General features: G+C 32.0%; 1 long non-coding RNA gene across 1 annotated transcript; it reads left to right on the top strand.

The window, feature by feature from the left end:
- Positions 1 to 361: 361 nt before the first annotated feature.
- On the top strand, positions 362 to 6289 carry LOC143055352 (uncharacterized). The gene is made up of 6 exons (XR_012972000.1): positions 362 to 418; positions 1370 to 1507; positions 2161 to 2188; positions 4236 to 4442; positions 5019 to 5134; positions 6043 to 6289. It is a non-coding gene; the product is annotated as an uncharacterized LOC143055352 (long non-coding RNA).
- Positions 6290 to 8237: the final 1948 nt, after the last annotated feature.

The raw sequence follows: 8237 nt of genomic DNA, 5'->3' as shown, positions 1-8237 counted from the left end.
TTTTAGTTTACAAAGATTTGAATTTTCTTATCCCAGGCATAGATTACCTTAGCCGTATTTGGCACAATTTTGGGGAATTTTGGATCCTCAATGCTCCTCAACTTTGTGTTTGTTTGGCCTTATAAATATTTTACTATGAGCGTCACTGATGCGTCTTTTGTAGACGAAACGCACGTCTGGCGTACTAAATTACAATCTTGGTACCTTAGATAACTATTTGTAATAATATTTTTTAAAAGATATAAGAAAATCAATTGTATCAACTTAATTCAACGAAACATATAATCCGTCATCCTGCTCACCATTCGTGACGAAAGTAATATGATCAATTAAATGACATTTATTTCTTTTTCACAGTTATCGTCCCTTTTAGTGTTCTATACGGAAACAGATTTCTTTAGAACCTAAATATAGGAAGGTAAGAAATCAAGACATTTTACCATCAGCAAATGATAAGTACATGTTAAAATAGAAAATGTAGTATATTATCACAATGATATATGTGTTTAAACATGTTAAATACGCATATTAAGGTGAACAGAAACTGGAAACTATTTGCATCAGTGAATACTAATTGTGGTATTTACTTTCGCTTTTGGCTCGACAAAATCAATATTGTTGATGATGCATATACCTTTTATTCGGGTTTATTATAAATTGTTTAAAGGTTTGTTTTTAATTCATTATTTTTTTTTAACCTCGACATTACCAGGATTACCTGATTTGCACATCATTGCATAATATCACAATATTCAACCACTTTATTGTTTCCTCTATATCCGGTGAGACTACATATGTTTATATTTTATACGCTTGATTCCTATCTTTATATTTATGTGTTTAGTTGTATTTAATATCATTTGTGCGGGTTTGCTTTGACATAAAAAAACAATACGGCAGTGTGTTGAGCTAAAAAAAACTTATATCGAAATGGGAATAATTATAACTTCCTGATTTAAGTTTCTTGAGCCAGGGATGCATTGTGTACATAAGAATAAATCGTGTGCTTGAAAAATGTCAAACAGTCTTTATGACTTTTAATTATCAATTCATAGATCCTGTTAGCACTCAAAACGTTTAAATCACGTGAAAATCAGGGTATAGTACAAGAGTATTCTGGTATTGGAAATGATATGGATCTGATCAAACATATCGGCAGACATCATGTTTAACTAATACTCTCAATCTAGGTTAACGTCCTAGATTTAGTTAAATCTTGAAAATTAAAATGTAAAATAAAAGTGAAATTAAAAATGTATTCGTCAAAATAAATTAGAAACCATAGTTTGATCGAAGATAAAAATGCAATGGCAGCTGTAGCTAAAAATAAAAGTTCAACTTAACTATATTAATCCTATTGTGTTTTAAGGTAGACATGTCTGAACCTTTACAGTTTTTATTATCGATCGAAATAAGAAATGACAACCACGACAACGGGATTGATGTTGAATCACTCATAAAAAGTGCTAGCAGTGCCATAGCAGATAAGGCAAAATATAAGTTTAGGGTAAGATATGATGTAATCTCACTTTATTCTACATTTCAAAATAAGAAGGATTGAAATACAAAAATAGCATGTTCAGTTTCCAATAAAACTGGTATCATAGCTCTCCACACATGTTGTCGATTAAAAAGTCGATCTGAATATTCGATTAGGACAATTTAACAATTAAGCAGTGATCTAGTTAATCATTTTCATACTTTTGGAGTGTTATGAAGACTACAACATTAGACGATACATCACACAGAACAATAGCAGTGTGGTGCTGATCATTTCGTATAAACAAACACAATATTAAAAATACGAAAAAAACATGTCTTAAACAAAACTAATGAGTTTTATCTAGTTCATTTTGTTTTGTCCTTATTTGTTGTAAACGACTTAATTTTTCATCTACCCTTTTTGTGATTTGCTGTTGTCTGTAGATCTTCAACTTATAATCAATTTAATATTCTACTGTGTCAAAAACTAATACAGAAAGTGCTTAATTATTGTTAAGATCGATATTTTCTATTTAAGGTACATTTTTGTAACTTAACTACAATTATGTTAAAAGAGCTCGAGTGACATACACATACACACGATTACGAAGTCATGACATTCATTATGTAGCCAGCACTAATTCCAGAAAACTTATAACGTATAACAATTACTTTCAGGTGTTTGGAGAAGCAAAGATTATTGCAAGTATGTTCATCAATTATGTTTACTGTCGATCTTCTTACATTCTAAATAATTGTACTTCACACAATTTCTGCAATGATGTTGTCCGGTGAATTATCTTGATTTGTGAATTGTTTTATATCTTTTGTTATCTTTCGCATTTATGTACGTTAAGAGAAAAGGTTAAGACAATAATAAAATCAAACTACCAGGAGACCACATCGACAACTACTGAGAATTGATATACATTTCGAAATTAATATTTGGAGGTCTCATATATTAACTATTTAACCAGTATGTCGCAGATATCAACACTGATACGAAAATGAATATAATAAGCAATGATACATGTGATAAATTAATTGAAAGTTATGACTTTGAGGTACACAATACTTTTACAGAAGACCCACAGTTTCCGATCACGATGGTAAAGATTTATACCATTGGCCGTATCAAAATCTTGGTACAAGTTATAAAAGAAGCGGATATGATATGTTTGCCAATGAGAAAAGTATCTACCTAACCAACTGATATAGATGTTAGCAATGTGGTTCAAATAAGTCAACAACATGCTGTATTGCAAGATGAAAAATGATCCTGACATTAACCATATTTATGTTAATTTTCTCTGTAGTCCTTACTTCTCTTTACTCACTGTAATTTGTGTGTTCGTTTACGTTTAGTGTTGTTGTACATCATATAAACGTTAGATAACTTGTCATTTCAAACACGAGTAAAGGCATAATCACACATAAATTATCCATTATGTCCATTTTGAAATGTTTCATTGAAACTGGCCTCAATTATTCATTGAGTAGGTCAACTCACTTCGTCATGTACTTTAAATGATAAATTTTGTCTTGTTTTCAATTTTTGTTTGTCTTTCATTTATTTTACTTCGTAAGACTAGGAGTTTCAGTGGACGTGTGGTCTAAACAGACAAACTACTGTATAGGTAGCATGTCAACGCTGTGGTTGTGAGCTAGAATCCTGCACAATACATGTGCGCTCGACTCCATAATAATTTCTTCATCATAAAAATCTTTCGCCAGGAAATAGTATAAATGTGCTGAAAATGGCTTAAAATACAAATCCATCAATCAATCAGTCAATGTAGGACGTGCATTATGTTAAGGTTTAATTTGTAACTAATGGTTGAATTTATATCACTACTTTTTATTCAAATTGAGTGTGGGTTGATGTTATGTTATTTTGTTTCTTTTATCAATATCCTTTCTGCATGTAGCATGTAGAAGGAATTCAATAAATCAGAATCGTACGAATGCAAAAGCGTCGGAAAATTATTCAAAGTTCTTAATTAATCATTGAGAAAATGAACTTTTATAACAAATAATGGTGAAAACAAAAGAGGGGTGAGAGATACCAGAGGGACAGTCAAACTCATATATCGAAAATAAACTGACAACGCCATGGCTAAAAATAAAAAAAAACAAAAAGACAAATAATAGCACACATCACACAAGTTAGAAAACAAAAGACTAAGCAACAGGAACCCCACCAAACACTAGGGGTGATCTCTACACTGTGCATACTAGTTCGACACATGTCATACCTGTGAAAAAAGTATGAAATAAACATCGATATGGTCCCTCTATATTGTAAAAAGAGTAAAAGTATCAATATATTGTTAATAAATGATAAAATTATTTATACATTGAAGAAATTTGAAGTCAGAATTCCGTTATGTACACCAAAATTCAAAAGTATAAAAATCGTATGTATTATAATTATCAAGGGAGAGTCATAGGGTAAATTGATAATAATTTTGATTTTTTTAAGTCAGGGGCCACAAACAAAGTCTAATCTTTTTTTACCTTCTAAAATCTTAAATCAACAAGTTTTATAAATCTTCAAAACAACATACGGTTCCTAAATCTGGTAATTGTTGAAGAAACACGCACACACACACACACACGTTCCCCTTAGTATTCTAGATAGTGTATGATTTTAGAAGTATCTGACGCACTTAGGCGATATACATGTGACTGGTAACTTTGTGTGTTTCTGAGTGTACTAATTCAGGATGTTTATATATTTTGTTTACAATCAGTTTTTCAAGTAAATGATGATTCAGTTGTGAACATGGTTACTTCTGACATTATGAAGATGGGTCCGTATACTGTTACATGCACCCCTCTCTGTGAATACGACAGTGGGGAGAAGCATTCAGGTTACTGGAACGTGTACAATGGGCCAAAAACTCAACGCATATTATCTGGAGAACATGTTGTATGGTTTGAAGTTGCATATAATCATGGTAACGTAAATTTCTTATTTACACTTTGTTTATCCTATTATATGTTTTATGTGTAACCTTGGGGGTTATTGATATCATGGTAGAATGTTTGAGATTTGTAACATGTGTAACAACAGATCATTTGTTCTAAAAACAAAACACATAAAATTAGCAGATGCAGCCTCTCGAACTTGATTTTAAGACACAATTGCGAGCAGAAGTACTGTTTTTTAATACGTCTGTTGCGTTCGAATGTTTGTGTTCAAACGTAACGATACGACATTTATCTGTGTTGTGCCGCCACTTTGCCTCGCATCATTACATGTCTTGAGCGACAAATCGTGTACCATCAGAAAAGAAATACCTGCTTAGTATTTCTCCAGGTATATTTGTAGGGTTGTCTTTACTTGTATTATATTTGTGTCTGAATTATCCTTTCAGAGTATGGTCTTTAAAAAAAGAAACAACACATTATACATTTCAAGCGTCAGAAGTTTTTTTTATGGATTTACCTTCATCTTAAGTTGCAATCTAGAGACCACATTTTCTTTTATACTGTATACCTGATTTCGTTGAAAGAGTTTTTTTTTTTGACAGGTATATCACATGAGGATTTTGATAGGTTATGGAGTATGGATGTTCGGAAAATGGTAAATGCAGGCAGACAAGGGTTGAGTCAGACAGAAGTTTTCAAAGTTCTTGCGGAAAAACGGGTATAATTGCGACGAATTCGTGTTCTCTGCTAAAAAAATCACACCACAACCATTATATTACTAGAAATAAGAATGCATTCAACTTCACCACTAAGTACACTTCTATCATATTCTGTAGCCTCCACCACTAGCTATTATTCGACAACATTCAGCATCAATAACTATATTTCCACCATATCAAGCACCTCTACCACAAACTATAACATCACGACCATTTTAATTACTACCTTCACCACTACAACAATACAACGTAGTCTAAATAGTTCATCTTAAGAGATCACTTATCTAAAAAAAGGTCGTGAATTTGAAGATTAGCTCCGATTTTAATTGACAAAAATTTATTGTCGAACACCGATGGATAGAAAGTATAGACAGTGACAGTCATGGAAATGAAGCTTGGCATGAGGAATATTCATTCTTAGAAACATGTTCAAAATTTGTTATCAACAAATTCAAAAAGACAATACTCGTATGTTCGTGACGGTACCCAATGAATAAGGTCTTGCAGTTTTGAAGGTATTTTGTCTGTCACCGATTATATTTATATTACATCCATTCCATGTTAAGTATAATATAACCCAGCGTTAAAAATATTTCCTGATCTATTCCAATACGTGTATACCAATTACTAGTATCAACGATAAAACTATCGATACTATTGCGGATAGACATACCGCTAGGATACCTTAAGAAGTATTTTGTGTAGTGTGCTGCTTCACATAGTTGTTTGCTATTCAGACGAAAGTAAAAACGTTTATCTGTCGCAATAATATTTATATCAAACATTTATTTCATTCAATCATTTCTTCGGTTATTTCTCAAATTTAATAGTTTTGTATATAAAAAAAATAATCTAGCTATCACTGTTAAAAAAATGTGTGTAAAATGTAAAACTTATTTTTCCCCAGGTGTATGTCTTCTCCTGTAAATTACCGTCTGAAACCTGGGAAGCCCATATACAGAACTTTAAGCTGGACAAGATATACAAGAATGCAAAACTTGTTACAAAATTATAAGAAATCAAAAATGCTTAATCTGAAAATATTTGTAATTAGCTAGATAAAACAATTAATTATCTAATTTCTACCCAAATTTGATATTTATAAGTATTGTAATTTGCATTGCTATTAATAAATGTAATATCAGTATTACAAATCTAATCTTCAATCAATCTTAATTTGATCTTATTTTGGAGAATTTTTTTAGAAATTCAAATGTGACGTCACTTTGTGTGGGTTTTTTCTACAATTTGAAATGTGACGTCACTTTGTGAGTTGAGGCTTTGGCTAGCTCGACTGTATATTTTTATGTGCTGGATTAGGTTATTTAATGTAATGAATCCGTTTTATTCTGTAGTTAGTGACCACTTCGGTGTTATCATGTACAATGTATATCTATTATATCATGTATATAGTCATTTTATAAAATTTACTGTTTGCAAAAGTATCAATTATTCTAAAAAATAAGAATGATCTTATCCCAGGCAGAAAACCATAGCCGTATTGGGCACAACATTTTGGAACTTTTGGTCATCGGTGCTCTTCGGCTTTGTACTTGTTTTGGCTTTCAACTTATTCATCTGAGCGTCACTGGTGGGTCTTGTGTGGACGAAACGCAAGTCTGGCGTTTCAAATCATAAACCTGGTACCTTTTGTTAGGTATCATTCGTATGTTTCTCTGTTCTATATTTTCGCCCATTTATTTGTATTGTAGTCTTGTCATGTAATGTTGTCATTTTAATGTTATATTTAACCTTGCCATAAAAGCGGGAGGTTTGGCATTCCACAAAACCAGGTTCAACCGACCATTTTTTGTTTAAATGTCCTGTACCAAGTCAGAAAGATGGCCATTGTTATATTATAGTTCGTTTCTGTGTGTGTTACATTTTAATGTTGTGTTTCTGTTGTGTCGGTGTTCTCCTCTTACATTTGATACGTTTCCCTCAGGTTTAGTTAGTAATCCGGATTGATTTTTTACTTAATCAATTTATGAGTTCCGAACAGCGGTATACTACTGTTGCTTTTTTTAACAAACTTTGAGTTTTTTTTTGTTGTGTTTTTTTTTTTTGTACGTCAATTGTATTACAAAATCCTACAATCGAAACAACTTATTTACGCATGTTTCCTTACAAACCAAGTTATAGCGAAGGGTATGTTTTATGCTACGATTGTTTAGAATAACAGACATATTGTTCATATGTTGTACTGATATACCACTGTTCCATGTTAGGGGAAGTGTTGGGCTTTCTTAACATTGCCACACCCTTTAAGTTTCTTTCCAAAGTCAATAATCTGTAATCATTTGTTGTTTTTCGTAGCCTTATATCATATGTGTTATTAGTGTGTTGTGTTGTTACAGCTCGTTCTTGTGTTGTACTGTTGTGTTGTACACATTCAGGGTTTGTTGTCTGTTTTTGTATTTCGTATTCGTATTGCTTTTATTGGTTTTTTTTATAAATCAAGTCGTAAGTTTCACGTTTAAATTCTTACATTCGTCATCTCGGGCTGACTCTGTGGTCAGGGATTTACTCATTTTTGAAGACTGTACGGTTCTCTATAGGTTTTAATATGTTTGACATTTTGATATGTGGTGAAGAGTAGTCTCATTATTGGCAATTATACCATTTCTTATTTTAATATGAATTCCATAAGCACTCAAATAAATTCCTAAATATTACGAAGAGAGTTATCACTCTACACCTGCTCAAGGGCAGGTACTAGTTATTTATCAATTTTTCATCAATGAGTTCTTCAGACTTTAAACGGTCTGTTTAGAATTCTTTCACAATTAAAAAGATATAGTATTATGATTTTTAATGAGACTCCGATAAAATGGTCGTGGCAGATACTCATTAGAAAGTCGCTTAATAGTTTGATATAATGTTAGTCAACACAAAGGCAAACAGTCTACGATTCACAACATGGAAAACTGTTGAATGAGCAATACGAATACCAACAAAAATGAGGATGATATCGGGTACTTCTAATAATTGCACATCTCCTGTCCATCTTACTGTATTTGATGTGATGCTTACCTGTTTTATGCAGAAGGCCACATTCGAGGAAAATAGCACGAGATTGTGGTCACGATAATTGCCTTTTAA

The sequence above is a fragment of the Mytilus galloprovincialis genome, chromosome 12 (genome assembly GCF_965363235.1).
Source record: "Mytilus galloprovincialis chromosome 12, xbMytGall1.hap1.1, whole genome shotgun sequence".
In the NCBI taxonomy this organism is placed as follows: Eukaryota; Metazoa; Mollusca; class Bivalvia; order Mytilida; family Mytilidae; genus Mytilus; species Mytilus galloprovincialis.
Note: the sequence above shows the minus strand (reverse complement) of the source record. Positions and strands in the feature narration are given on the sequence as shown.